The 15684-nt window shown below is 42.8% G+C and overlaps 1 protein-coding gene across 1 annotated transcript in view; it reads left to right on the top strand.

Moving 5' to 3' along the window:
• The window catches only part of mcf2la (mcf.2 cell line derived transforming sequence-like a), a 325483-nt gene that overhangs the window by 185948 nt on the left and 123851 nt on the right, over nucleotides 1-15684 (top strand).

The raw sequence follows: 15684 nt of genomic DNA, 5'->3' as shown, positions 1-15684 counted from the left end.
TCTGATATCGGCCGATAATATCGGACATCCCTAATCGTGACCCGTAGTTTGAGAACCGCTGATCTACATCCAAACAACTGGAGGATCACAGGTTTGTGCCAGAGAGAGAGAGAGAGAGAGAGAGAGAGAGAGAGAGAGAGAGAGAGAGAGAGAGAGAGAGAGAGAGAGAGAGAGAGAGAGAGAGAGATGCCTACAGTATGTACTCATTACTCTTATGTCCAAAAATACATTAGAAAATACAAATTACAAGTGAATGTACAAGTAAAAAGGGTTGCATAATTCTTCATAATCTAATTGTTTTTATACATTTGAATTCATTTTCTATCAAGCACATTGCATTGCACTTGTGCACTGCACAAAATAGACACGAATGATGGATGGATGGATGGATTGACACATATTATTGTGTGTATTTGGGGTGCGTGTTTAATTATTTTCATTTCAATATTTAATGTGCGTGTCATGTTCATGAATGATGTAGCAGTCAGGCTGAGACAGAGACAGAAATATCAGTGTGTTGTAGGCTTGTGTTGTGTGTGGTATAGTGTTAGCAGTGTGATGGTGTGTGTGTGTGGTATAGTGTTGGCAGTGTGATGGTGTGTGGTATAGTGTTAGCAGTCTGATGGTGTGTGTGTGGTATAGTGTTAGCAGTCTGATGGTGTGTGTGTGTGTGGTATAGTGTTAGCAGTGTGATGGTGTGTGGTATAGTGTTAGCAGTCTGATGGTGTGTGTGTGGTATAGTGTTAGCAGTCTGATGGTGTGTGTGTGTGGTATAGTGTTAGCAGTGTGATGGTGTGTGTGTGTGTGGTATAGTGTTAGCAGTCTGATGGTGTGTGGTATAGTGTTAGCAGTCTGATGGTGTGTGGTATAGTGTTAGCAGTCTGATGGTGTGTGTGTGTGGTATAGTGTTAGCAGTCTGATGGTGTGTGGTATAGTGTTAGCGCAGTGTGATGGTGTGTGGTATAGTGTTAGCAGTGTGATGGTGTGTGTGTGGTATAGTGTTATCAGTGTGATGTGTGTGTGTGGTATAGTGTTAGCAGTCTGATGGTGTGTGGTATAGTGTTAGCAGTGTGATGGTGTGTGTGTGGTATAGTGTTAGCAGTGTGATGGTGTGTGTGGTATAGTGTTAGCAGTGTGATGGTGTGTGTGGTATAGTGTTAGCAGTGTGATGGTGTGTGTGGTATAGTGTTAGCAGTGTGATGGTGTGTGTGGTATAGTGTTAGCAGTGTGATGGTGTGTGTGTGGTATAGTGTTAGCAGTGTGATGGTGTGTGTGTGGTATAGTGTTAGCAGTGTGATGATGTGTGTGTGGTATAGTGTTATCAGTGTGATGATGTGTGGTATAGTGTTAGCAGTGTGATGGTGTGTGGTATAGTGTTAGCAGTGTGATGTGTGTGGTATAGTGTTAGCAGTGTGATGATGTGTGGTATAGTGTTAGCAGTGTGATGATGTGTGGTATAGTGTTAGCAGTGTGATGATGTGTGGTATAGTGTTAGCAGTGTGATGATGTGTGGTATAGTGTTAGCAGTGTGATGATGTGTGGTATAGTGTTAGCAGTGTGATGGTGTGTGGTATAGTGTTAGCAGTGTGATGGTGTGTGGTATAGTGTTAGCAGTGTGATGATGTGTGGTATAGTGTTAGCAGTGTGATGGTGTGTGGTATAGTGTTATCAGTGTGATGGTGTGTGGTATAGTGTTAGCAGTGTGATGATGTGTGGTATAGTGTTAGCAGTGTGATGGTGTGTGGTATAGTGTTAGCAGTGTGATGGTGTGTGGTATAGTGTTAGCAGTGTGATGATGTGTGGTATAGTGTTAGCAGTGTGATGGTGTGTGGTATAGTGTTAGCAGTGTGATGATGTGTGGTATAGTGTTAGCAGTGTGATGGTGTGTGGTATAGTGTTAGCAGTGTGATGGTGTGTGGTATAGTGTTAGCAGTGTGATGGTGTGTGGTATAGTGTTAGCAGTGTGATGGTGTGTGGTATAGTGTTAGCAGTGTGATGGTGTGTGTGTGTGGTATAGTGTTATCAGTGTGATGGTGTGTGTGTGTGGTATAGTGTTATCAGTGTGATGATGTGTGTGTGTGGTATAGTGTTAGCAGTGTGATGGTGTGTGTGTGTGGTATAGTGTTATCAGTGTGATGATGTGTGTGTGTGGTATAGTGTTAGCAGTGTGATGATGTGTGTGTGTGTGGTATAGTGTTATCAGTGTGATGGTGTGTGGTATAGTGTTAGCAGTGTGATGGTGTGTGGTATAGTGTTAGCAGTGTGATGATGTGTGGTATAGTGTTAGCAGTGTGATGGTGTGTGGTATAGTGTTAGCAGTGTGATGGTGTGTGTGTGGTATAGTGTTATCAGTGTGATGGTGTGTGGTATAGTGTTAGCAGTGTGATTGTGTGTGGTATAGTGTTAGCAGTCTGATGGTGTGTGGTATAGTGTTAGCAGTCTGATGGTGTGTGTGTGGTATAGTGTTAGCAGTGTGATGATGTGTGTGGTATAGTGTTAGCAGTGTGATGGTGTGTGGTATAGTGTTAGCAGTGTGATGGTGTGTGTGTGGTATAGTGTTAGCAGTGTGATGATGTGTGTGGTATAGGGGTGGACGGTATAAACGGTATACGGTATAAACGGTATGAATTTGCTCTACGGTATGGATTTTGACTATACCGTCTAAACCGGTAGTGCAGCTCTAAAATACCAATGACGTCATGTAACCACAGCGCGACTATTTCACTCGCATTTGCCCCTAAAAATAGATAGAATTAGTCATAGATAATAGATATGTGCGAACTGGAAAAAGTTATTTAGGAGGCTTCGCGCAGTGGGCGTGCCAGCCCCTACCGCACGCATGTAAACACGGATCTAGTAGTCTAGTGGGACGGGACACGGGAGCTCAGCTGTCGGCGGCGTCTCCCTGAGCTAACGTTAGCTTAGCTACCGTTACAAAATGACCCAGTCAACTATTCACTTTTAGTTTAATACATGATGAGGCATTGTCTAACCGAACGGTATCTAGTCGGCCAGCTACCGATAGCTCCTGACATCAACAAACGCTCCACAAAGTCTAGTAGAGAGAGACGTGTGTGTGCTACCTGTTAGCCGTTAGCTCACGTTAACGCGAGTTAGTTCACCGTTCAAAACGAAATGTCCCATTGAACTAAATAATTCACTGAGGCGTTGTATTAACGTTATATATCCGGCTTAGCCGGATAGCTCCTGATATCAATGTCTTATAACACTGATTCGATGCGTATTCGAGCTGAGGGCTTGCTAACGTTATTCCAATATAATAGGGTCCAGGTGCAGCGCCGGAGAATCCTGGCCGTAGCTCTGCTCGAGGCTACTGAGTATAGGTCCAGGTGCAGCTCCGGGGAAACCTGGCCGTAGCTGGAGGCTACTAGAGTACACACAGACAGTGGAGCTTGTTGCGTGGTGGCGATGTCTCGCAGATAATACAAGTACAAGTCTAATTATATAATATATATATTTTATAAAAAAGAAAAAAAAATTATATAAAATAAAAAAAAAATTTTTATCAAAAACGATGATACCGTGATATATACCGTTACCGTCTATGCTTCAAATTATACCGTGATATAAATTTTAGACCATACCGTCCACCCCTAGTGTGGTATAGTGTTAGCAGTGTGATGGTGTGTGTGGTATAGTGTTAGCAGTGTGATGGTGTGTGGTATAGTGTTAGCAGTGTGATGGTGTGTGTGTGGTATAGTGTTAGCAGTGTGATGGTATGTGTGGTATAGTGTTAGCAGTGTGATGGTGTGTGGTATAGTGTTAGCAGTGTGATGGTGTGTGGTATAGTGTTAGCAGTGTGATGGTGTGTGTGTGGTATAGTGTTATCAGTGTGATGGTATGTGTGGTATAGTGTTAGCAGTGTGATGGTGTGTGTGTGGTATAGTGTTAGCAGTGTGATGGTGTGTGGTATAGTGTTAGCAGTGTGATGATGTGTGTGTGGTATAGTGTTAGCAGTGTGATGGTGTGTGTGTGGTATAGTGTTAGCAGTCTGATGGTGTGTGGTATAGTGTTAGCAGTGTGATGGTGTGTGTGTGTGGTATAGTGTTAGCAGTCTGATGGTGTGTGTGTGGTATAGTGTTAGCAGTGTGATGGTGTGTGGTATAGTGTTAGCAGTGTGATGGTGTGTGTGTGGTATAGTGTTAGCAGTCTGATGGTGTGTGTGTGTGGTATAGTGTTAGCAGTGTGATGGTGTGTGTGTGGTATAGTGTTAGCAGTCTGATGGTGTGTGTGTGTGGTATAGTGTTAGCAGTGTGATGGTGTGTGTGTGTGGTATAGTGTTATCAGTGTGATGATGTGTGGTATAGTGTTAGCAGTGTGATGGTGTGTGGTATAGTGTTAGCAGTGTGATGATGTGTGGTATAGTGTTAGCAGTGTGATGGTGTGTGGTATAGTGTTAGCAGTGTGATGGTGTGTGTGTGGTATAGTGTTATCAGTGTGATGGTGTGTGGTATAGTGTTAGCAGTGTGATTGTGTGTGGTATAGTGTTAGCAGTCTGATGGTGTGTGGTATAGTGTTAGCAGTCTGATGGTGTGTGTGTGGTATAGTGTTAGCAGTGTGATGATGTGTGTGGTATAGTGTTAGCAGTGTGATGGTGTGTGGTATAGTGTTAGCAGTGTGATGGTGTGTGTGTGGTATAGTGTTAGCAGTGTGATGATGTGTGTGGTATAGTGTTAGCAGTGTGATGGTGTGTGTGGTATAGTGTTAGCAGTGTGATGGTGTGTGGTATAGTGTTAGCAGTGTGATGGTGTGTGTGTGGTATAGTGTTAGCAGTGTGATGGTATGTGTGGTATAGTGTTAGCAGTGTGATGGTGTGTGGTATAGTGTTAGCAGTGTGATGGTGTGTGGTATAGTGTTAGCAGTGTGATGGTGTGTGTGTGGTATAGTGTTATCAGTGTGATGGTATGTGTGGTATAGTGTTAGCAGTGTGATGGTGTGTGTGTGGTATAGTGTTAGCAGTGTGATGGTGTGTGGTATAGTGTTAGCAGTGTGATGATGTGTGTGTGGTATAGTGTTAGCAGTGTGATGGTGTGTGTGTGGTATAGTGTTAGCAGTCTGATGGTGTGTGGTATAGTGTTAGCAGTGTGATGGTGTGTGTGTGTGGTATAGTGTTAGCAGTCTGATGGTGTGTGTGTGGTATAGTGTTAGCAGTGTGATGGTGTGTGGTATAGTGTTAGCAGTGTGATGGTGTGTGTGTGGTATAGTGTTAGCAGTCTGATGGTGTGTGTGTGTGGTATAGTGTTAGCAGTGTGATGGTGTGTGTGTGGTATAGTGTTATCAGTGTGATGGTATGTGTGGTATAGTGTTAGCAGTGTGATGGTGTGTGTGTGGTATAGTGTTAGCAGTGTGATGGTGTGTGGTATAGTGTTAGCAGTGTGATGATGTGTGTGTGGTATAGTGTTAGCAGTGTGATGGTGTGTGTGTGGTATAGTGTTAGCAGTCTGATGGTGTGTGGTATAGTGTTAGCAGTGTGATGGTGTGTGTGTGTGGTATAGTGTTAGCAGTCTGATGGTGTGTGTGTGGTATAGTGTTAGCAGTGTGATGGTGTGTGGTATAGTGTTAGCAGTGTGATGGTGTGTGTGTGGTATAGTGTTAGCAGTCTGATGGTGTGTGTGTGTGGTATAGTGTTAGCAGTGTGATGGTGTGTGTGTGGTATAGTGTTAGCAGTCTGATGGTGTGTGTGTGTGGTATAGTGTTAGCAGTGTGATGGTGTGTGTGTGTGGTATAGTGTTATCAGTGTGATGATGTGTGGTATAGTGTTAGCAGTGTGATGATGTGTGGTATAGTGTTAGCAGTGTGATGATGTGTGGTATAGTGTTAGCAGTGTGATGATGTGTGGTATAGTGTTAGCAGTGTGATGATGTGTGGTATAGTGTTAGCAGTGTGATGGTGTGTGGTATAGTGTTAGCAGTGTGATGATGTGTGGTATAGTGTTAGCAGTGTGATGGTGTGTGTGTGGTATAGTGTTAGCAGTGTGATGGTGTGTGTGTGTGGTATAGTGTTAGCAGTGTGATGGTGTGTGGTATAGTGTTAGCAGTGTGATGGTGTGTGTGTGTGGTATAGTGTTAGCAGTGTGATGATGTGTGTGTGGTATAGTGTTAGCAGTGTGATGGTGTGTGTGTGTGGTATAGTGTTATCAGTGTGATGATGTGTGTGGTATAGTGTTATCAGTGTGATGATGTGTGTGTGTGGTATAGTGTTAGCAGTGTGATGATGTGTGTGTGGTATAGTGTTAGCAGTGTGATGGTGTGTGTGTGTGGTATAGTGTTATCAGTGTGATGATGTGTGTGGTATAGTGTTAGCAGTGTGATGGTGTGTGTGTGGTATAGTGTTATCAGTGTGATGATGTGTGTGTGGTATAGTGTTATCAGTGTGATGATGTGTGTGTGTGGTATAGTGTTATCAGTGTGATGGTGTGTGTGTGTGGTATAGTGTTAGCAGTGTGATGATGTGTGTGTGTGGTATAGTGTTATCAGTGTGATGATGTGTGTGTGTGGTATAGTGTTAGCAGTCTGATGGTGTGTGGTATAGTGTTAGCAGTGTGATGATGTGTGTGTGTGGTATAGTGTTATCAGTGTGATTGATTGATTGATTGATTGATTGATTGAAAACTTTATTAACAGATTGCAGAATGGGTACAATACAGTACAGCTCAATACACACAATTGTTAAGGGGATGCAGACCAGAGAAAGACTTTCGTCTTGTTTACACCAGGGTCCCCCATTTTCAATTCATCAGGACATATATGACATACATGACATACAGATAGTCAGTACTGCTACATCTATACATTTATGACATACCAGATTTGCAAATACAGTACTGTTTGTGATACAGAAGGAGTCAAGAAAAGGGAGTATATACATTTGACGTAGAAACTGTACATTGGAGGAGGTTGGGTGGGGGGGGTTGGGTACACTGGGATATTGACAACCATACTGGGTAATTTACATTGGAGGTGGTTGGGGGGGGGGGGGGGCACACTGTATAAACAAGCAAAACTGTACATTGAGGGGGGGGAGACTCTGTACAAACAAACAAAATTGTACATTGGACTATTGACAAAACCATACTAGGTAAATGACTGTACATTGGAGGGGGTTGGGTTAGGATATTTACAGGGGCCAGTGTTGAATTGCAGTCTCCCGTAGGTGTCTCTTGAGAGAGGTTTTGAAAGTGGGTAGTGATCCACATTCCTTTATGATGGTGTGTGTGTGTGGTATAGTGTTATCAGTGTGATGATGATGTGTGTGTGTGTGGTATAGTGTTAGCAGTGTGATGATGTGTGTATGTGGTATAGTGTTATCAGTGTGATGATGTGTGTGTGGTATAGTGTTAGCAGTGTGATGGTGTGTGTGGTATAGTGTTAGCAGTGTGATGATGTGTGTGTGTGGTATAGTGTTAGCAGTGTGATGATGTGTGTGGTATAGTGTTATCAGTGTGATGATGTGTGTGTGTGGTATAGTGTTAGCAGTGTGATGGTGTGTGGTATAGTGTTAGCAGTGTGATGATGTGTGTGGTATAGTGTTATCAGTGTGATGATGTGTGTGTGTGGTATAGTGTTAGCAGTGTGATGATGTGTGTGTGTGGTATAGTGTTATCAGTGTGATGGTGTGTGTGTGGTATAGTGTTATCAGTGTGATGGTGTGTGTGTGTGGTATAGTGTTATCAGTGTGATGATGTGTGTGGTATAGTGTTATCAGTGTGATGATGTGTGTGTGGTATAGTGTTAGCAGTGTGATGATGTGTGTGTGGTATAGTGTTATCAGTGTGATGGTGTGTGTGGTATAGTGTTATCAGTGTGATGATGTGTGTGTGGTATAGTGTTAGCAGTGTGATGATGTGTGTGTGGTATAGTGTTAGCAGTGTGATGGTGTGTGTGTGTGGTATAGTGTTATCAGTGTGATGATGTGTGTGTGATATAGTGTTATCAGTGTGATGATGTGTGTGTGGTATAGTGTTATCAGTGTGATGATGTGTGTGTGTGGTATAGTGTTAGCAGTCTGATGGTGTGTGGTATAGTGTTAGCAGTGTGATGATGTGTGTGTGTGGTATAGTGTTATCAGTGTGATGGTGTGTGTGTGTGGTATAGTGTTATCAGTGTGATGATGATGTGTGTGTGTGTGGTATAGTGTTAGCAGTGTGATGATGTGTGTGTGTGTGGTATAGTGTTATCAGTGTGATGATGTGTGTGTGGTATAGTGTTAGCAGTGTGATGGTGTGTGTGGTATAGTGTTAGCAGTGTGATGATGTGTGTGTGCAGTGTGATGATGTGTGTGGTATAGTGTTATCAGTGTGATGATGTGTGTGTGTGGTATAGTGTTAGCAGTGTGATGGTGTGTGGTATAGTGTTAGCAGTGTGATGATGTGTGTGTGTGGTATAGTGTTAGCAGTGTGATGATGTGTGTGGTATAGTGTTAGCAGTGTGATGATGTGTGTGTGTGGTATAGTGTTATCAGTGTGATGGTGTGTGTGTGTGGTATAGTGTTATCAGTGTGATGGTGTGTGTGTGTGGTATAGTGTTAGCAGTCTGATGGTGTGTGGTATAGTGTTATCAGTGTGATGATGTGTGTGTGGTATAGTGTTATCAGTGTGATGATGTGTGTGGTATAGTGTTATCAGTGTGATGTGTGTGTGTGGTATAGTGTTAGCAGTGTGATGATGTGTGTGGTATAGTGTTATCAGTGTGATGATGTGTGTGTGGTATAGTGTTAGCAGTTTTTAGGGCTGATTTAAATCCGAGAGGGGAGTTCAGGAGTTTTATGAATGTTGGCAGGGCATTCCACATTACAGTAGCCGAGTAAAAAAAATCCGTCTTACCCCATGCATGTCATGTCTTGTGGCGTATTTGTGGACATCTCCTACTTTATTAACTCATTCTGCGCCATCGCTTAAGTGCGCGAGAGGGCGCTAGAGTGCCATCGCTTTAATCAATGGGGGGACTGTGAGATTCGCGAGTGCTTAAAATATATCTTAAATTATAGCTATGGGTCTAATACACCCGTCGATTATCAGTGAGTCGCTTCCAGTCAACATGTACAAAACGGATTGTTTTTTCATCGTTTTCATCCGTTTTATACCGTTTTGTATATGAGTATAGTTTTGGTGATTCTTAGTCATTCCAGGAAAAGACGCGATAATAGCCCTTTAGTGGAATACACTAAACACGTTGTAATTTTTTGCCTGATTATCGAATCTTCCTGAAATCAACGCTAGATCATCATTATTATCCTTCCTCGTGCAAGAATGAAAAGAGCCCTGGACCATGGCGCCCCCCCCCCCCCCCCCCCCACCTACTGCACCCAATGGCACAGCCACAGACACACAGAGACAGCGTCGATCGGGGTAGAAATAAATATCAGATCAACGATCAAATTTATAGTGTTCTTACCTTGTATCTCATGTAATGCAAAAGAAATAATCCAATTATCTGATCGCCATTCCAAATACTGCTCGTGGAGGTCTGTACCACGTTACTGACGGGCGGGCAGGGTTACTGTTCCATGCCATCGTTGTTGAGGCCTACCTTGCCTGAGTATTTAAACCCCGCCCGCACGGCTCGGATCGTCCCAGAAAAGAAACTACACCATTCCCAATGGAGTGCAATACCAGCTGGAAGGCGTAGGCGGCGGTGGTATTTGCCCTTTTGCAAGCTCAGACCCATTCCCAACGATAACATCAGAATGGATGGATGAAAATGAATGGATATCGCTAACAAAAGAAATAACGATTAAAACCCCACTATACTCGTGATTGGTGCTGAACGGTCGGCGAGTTAACCCGACTATCATTGTGACTGGCGCTGAATGAGTTAAAGGGGAACTATCTTACTATTTCTATCACTATTTGGGCAATTTTACACAATTCCTGTGAGTCTATGGAACACATCTGTAAGGTTTTTTTCAAAAAATGCATTGTTTTGTATTTCTAATCAAGTACCTACAGCAGCTGTTTCTGCACTTCCAGATTCCAAGCTGTTTTTGGCTGGGGTCCGCCCATACTCGCAATGCGCTTTTGAGTCACCCACCAAACAGCTCCGCCCATAGTACTACTCTATGGCCAAACTCAGGGTTCGAAATTAACGGGGGCTCGGGGCAAAATGCCCTTGAAAATGGACAAAATGCCCCCGAATATCAGTTAAGGGGGGCAGAAAATGCCCCCGACAGTTTACTAATTATATATATGATCTACAGTGCGAGCATTTCCCTTGTATTTGGCCCTAATAATATGTGTGTGTGCGCCACCCGGAAAAATCATTTACTCGAGACGAGTGACGATTACAAAACAGCTCCGCTGTTATAATAGTCCCACATTACACAAGGCGCATAAACGTCCAATCACAGTAGCGCCCGAAAACAAAGTCACGGTACCGGCTTAGGCAAGTTATACATTCAGAATCAGACAACGCAAAAAAATCAGCCAGCCATGAAGCCCATTCATTTTTATTTTGAGCAAAAGATAGACAAGGAGAAAGAGAGGAATCCGGCTGACATGGCTTTTGAAGTGATATTCGCACGTGTTTTTGCGGGTCCAGTCCCCACGGTATGTTGACAGAATTCGCAAAACACCTTATCGACTGAAGCATAAAAGTCATTAGGATACTGCTCTGCTCTGAATTTAGGGCTTAGTGGGGAATTTCTTCCGACGTTAACGTTAACGACGCACCGAAGCAGCTAGACCATTTCTCCGTGTTGTGTGTAACACGCAGCGGTCCCCGCCTCCTCCCTCCTTGCAACAAACGTTCCACCCAAAAACGGAATTTCTATTTCATAATGAATTAAATAATTGTATAAAGAATTTTCAATGTTCTGTCATCTAATAATATATTCCATTACCTTTCCTATCTGTATCAAAGTCAAAATGTTGGTATCATAACAACACTACAACATACAAAAGCAGCTTGACAACCGATATCCTTTGCGTTTGATTGATTGAAAACTTTATTAACAGATTGCAGAATGGGTACAATACAGTACAGCTCAATACACACAAGTTAAGGGGATGCAGACCAGAGAAAGACTTTCGTCTTGTTTACATCAGGGTCCCCCATTTTCAATTCATAGTGTGCACACGCACAGTATAATAATGCATGAGATAAATAGTTAATAAACTCTGTGTTACTTGAACAATTTTCACTGTGCTCCTAAATTTCTTTGTGTGCTCCTAAATTTTTATTTAGATTTTATTTATTAACATTTTATTTAGGAGCACATGTGCTCCTAGGGAAAAAGGTTAGCGTAGAGCCCTATATATGGAGACATTAACATTACATTATCAAACATAGGGACGAAGACTGTAAAAAAAAGTGTCAACAATGTTTTATAATCCTTATGTTAATTTTCATCATAAAAATTCAGTGCCCCCGAAATACAAAAAAAAGCCCCCGAAAAGCAATTAAGGGGGGCAAAAAAAGCCCTTGAAAAAAAATGTTAATTTCTAACCCTGGCCAAACTAACGTCAACGTTTTGGGTATGGAGAAAATGACAGGAAGAATAATGTTTTTTTTGCGCAAAAACACAGCTCTCTCACTCCGTCTAACACACACACACACAGTGCTTGTACTAACGATTTTCTTGGCGCAATAAACAGAGCTAAGATAACGTTAGCTAAGCTAGCAACAATTAGTTAGTTAGCTGACTAATTACGACATATGTACTTACTGATTCGATAGTTTCTGTCGGGTCCCGAAGACTTGGTATTGAAATTGATTGATTGAAAACTTTATTAACAGATTGCAGAATGGGTACAGTACAGTACAGCTCAATACATACAATTGTTAAGGGGATGCAGACCAGAGAAAGACTTTCGTCTTGTTTACATCAGGGTCCCCCATTTTCAATTCATCGTAACATATATGACATACATGACATACAGATAGACAGAACTGCTACATCTATACATTTATGACATATCAGATTTGCAAATCACAGTACAGCTCCTTTCTTTAGAATCAGCTTGGAAACCACCCCAGCATTAAAGTGCTTGATTCTCAACGTCGTCGTTGGACAGATGTGCGGTACACACCAGAGTATGAGAAGTTGGGAAATCAGTTGGAGGGTCTCCAAAAACAAACTTGGCCCATTGCTGGTATGACGAACCAGAAGAGGTTTGTCATATAAAGGAAGTCAACACATGAGAGTTCAATTTAACAACAATGATTTATTTAATCCTATCTAAAAACAATAATTGATTAAACAACAAAAGCATAATAACATAAACAAATAGGTATGTATCAGAATGGATAAGGATCCCAAGATGGTTCACTTGGTGGCTGATACAACCTGTGGTGTCTGAAGTGGGAAAGCAGATGGGAGAAGCAGTGTGTGGATGAGTGAGTAAGTATGCTGTGGTGTGTGTTTGGTGTAAGTATCAGTGTTACAATATGTCAAAAGGATGCAGCTTGGGTGTTGGTACAACCTGTGCCTGGGAGTGGAGAAAGCAGACGGAGAGGGAATTAGACAGAGACACATATATTGAGGTGCAGGCAGCTCTGCTCTGCACAGGTGAGTCTCATACAGTTAACGAGCCACCCACTCCACCATGCTTCCTGGTGAGTCAGAAGACTCCCCATTTGCAGGTAGAGTGGGGGTCGTCACACTGGCGAATCACGACATCATCAGGAAAAGTGTGCAAAGACGTATTAGCAGCTTGGCAGCCAGGAACAACACATGTCCTGCCCGTTTTGCAAGTTTTGCTCATACTTTTACGTTAGACAACTCTCTTCACTTCCTCCACTAAATAATGGTTGATTGTGGGCGGTGGCTGCAACCACAGAGGGGGTATGCAAATCAGTATCTCTACGTAGACAAGCGAGGCAATTCTGAATGGCTTAGTTCACTGGGGGAGGACCTTGTATCAACTGAAGTGGAGTAGTGAGACTGAATGAGAATTTCATATCTAGTCAGTGTTGGTACAACCCCACATTGCTAGAAAACAATGCTAACCACTGGAAAAGGCCATTTATAAGATAGTTCCCCTTTAAAATAATTGTCTAGGTACTTGGGGACCGTTTCTTTCAGTACTTTAAAAACCAGTAGCATTTTAAGCTGGTGTACCCTTTCCTCAACCCTGAGCCATCCCAGACTGATAAAGTGAGCTGGCGTTAGGTGAGGCCTAAAGTGAAGGTTGTGCAGGAGTCTCACTAGTTTGTTTTGGGAGGTCTGGAGCTTTGTCTTCATTTGTTTTGATATGTTGCTGTACCATGAAGTGCAAGCATAGTCAAAGTGATATTGAATGAGGGCTCCAGCTAGGGTCCTCAGAGCGTTCCTATTTATAAAAGAGGAAATTCTAAATAAATTATTTTTTTTTATTAACCTTAGTAATCACTTTTTGTGCAATTTTTTCGTTCGAATATTTGTTGTTTAAAATAAAGCCCAGATAGGTGACCTCCTCTTTATCCTCAATAATGCTATCACCTACTCTAATTTTAAAACCCTGGGATTTCTTTAGGCTGGCGTTTGACCCAAAGAGTATGTCCTCTGTTTTTCCTAGATGCAGAGACAATTTATTTATGGTGTGTGTGGTATATAGTGTTAGTGGTATTTTTGTATTAATGTTTTGGTGGTGAGGCTGCTCATTACATCTGGATCACTGGTTTCTTTAACACTTTCAGTGCCGCTCTGTTTTTTCGGGCGGCGGCTATGCGCTGCCACGCATTAAACTAATGGAGTCCGTCACCTTCTTTGTAGAGCTATAACTATATTCTATATTATAGCTATGGATACAATACTATGGTCATTTGATACTGATCATTTTTCCATCCATATGTTCCCGTTTTATACCGTGGTGAATATGAGTGTTATTTCGGAATGATCCGGGCTAATTCCTGGGAGGCTGGTTATAAGCCGCAACATGTATTATACTAAATCCATTGGCATTTTGTCCCTACACACGCTACAATAAAAAAAATCAAATGCATATGATAGGTATTATGTTTCATCATGCTTTGATCGCCATCAACGGCATACGTTCTGGACTAACGTTACACACATACGCTCGGATCGCAATGAAGACATTCTTGGATCAACGCAAAATTGATATCATATAGCCCTTACGTTGACTAGGATGTACCCCAAAAAGAATATAATATTCCAATTATCTGATCGCCATTCCAAGTATTCATGTCCATCGTGTCGCCAACATAATCCACTACACAACATGGATCGGGAGTATTTGATTTTTGTCAATCCGAGCGTTATAACCGCTTGTCTTGCCCGGAGAAAAATAGCCATCCGGGACCCATATAATCGATGCACAGCCCAAGATACAATGTTTCAAAGGGTGCTTGATACCGCCGCCTGGGAGGATCTGGCCGGTACTGCACCTTCGGAGTCCCAGTATGCCTTTTACAGGCAACATACAGCTCACTGACATTGAATAAAAAAAAAAGGAAGAACGACCCAGAAACGTGTTAACACGTGATTGGCACTCAACGGTCGGGGCCCAGAAACGTGTTAACACGTGATTGGCACTCAACGGTCGGGGCCCAGAAACGTGTTAACACGTGATTGGCACCCAAAGTGTTAAGCAGGGAGTGGTCTATCCTGGCTACAGAGGGTCGGGTGAACGGCTCCCCCCCCTCCATCCAGGACAACAGACGGTGTTTTAGAAAAGCCTGCAGGGATTATCAAGGAGTCCACAACCACCCCAACCACAAACTCTTTCAGCTGCTGCCTTCTGGCAAACAGTACCACAGCCTCAAGGCCCAGACCAGCAGACGCCGGGGGACCCCCCCCCCCCCCCTGCCCCGCCCCTAGCAGTCAGACTCATGATCGTTAACCGCCTGCCACCTGTCTGTCGTGACACCCCCCCCACACACATGACTATGCGCACACAACACACACAGACATGACTATGCGCACACAACACACACAGACATGTGACGAGGCTAGACCTAAATGGTAAATGGCTGCATTTATATAGCGCTTTTATCCAAAGCACATTACAATTTGTTCCTCACATTCACCCATTCACTCACTGACCATGCGAGGTGCCAACCTGCTCATCGGGAGCAGTTAGGGGTTCAGTGTCTTGCTCAAGGACTTCGACACGCTGCCCGGGTGGAGCAGGAATCGAACCGGGAACCTCCGGATAACCAGACGACTGCTCTACCTCCTGAGCCACTGTTGCCCCCAGTAGACCTACATACACACATGCACATTGCACACTACCTACACTGTGATCACTGTATTACATTTCAGAGCTATTTGTGCATTTTGTGCGCTTTGGATGAAAGCTGCTGTATAAATACACCATTTACCTTTACAAAGATTTAATAAAAGAAGAGAAATAAATACTTTAACCCCTTAAGCCAGAGCGGTCCAGTATCGGGCAGACAATAATAAATAGGTCAATACAGTCCGTATTAAAAATCCAAAATTAAAAGAGTCAAACACAAAGAAAGAGAGAATAATGAACACTTTAACCTCTTAAGCCATAGGTGTCAAACTCATGGCCCGCGGGCCAAATGTGGCCCGCCACGTCATTTGATGTGGCCCCCAAGAGCTCTGAATTTCTTTTTTTTTTCTTTTTTTTAAACATTAATCTTGGTTAAAAAATAGCGGCGTTAAAATAATTGTGGGTTAATGCGTTAATAAAGCTTTAACTTTGACAGCCTTATTACACATTCTTACACATACATGTATGTTGAACATCTGAGGTAT

This window comes from Notolepis coatsorum (assembly GCF_963971535.1).
Source record: "Notolepis coatsorum genome assembly, chromosome: 1".
NCBI lineage: Eukaryota > Metazoa > Chordata > Actinopteri > Aulopiformes > Paralepididae > Notolepis > Notolepis coatsorum.
The sequence above is the reverse complement of the archived record's forward strand: the minus strand, read 5'-3'. Positions and strand labels throughout refer to the sequence as shown.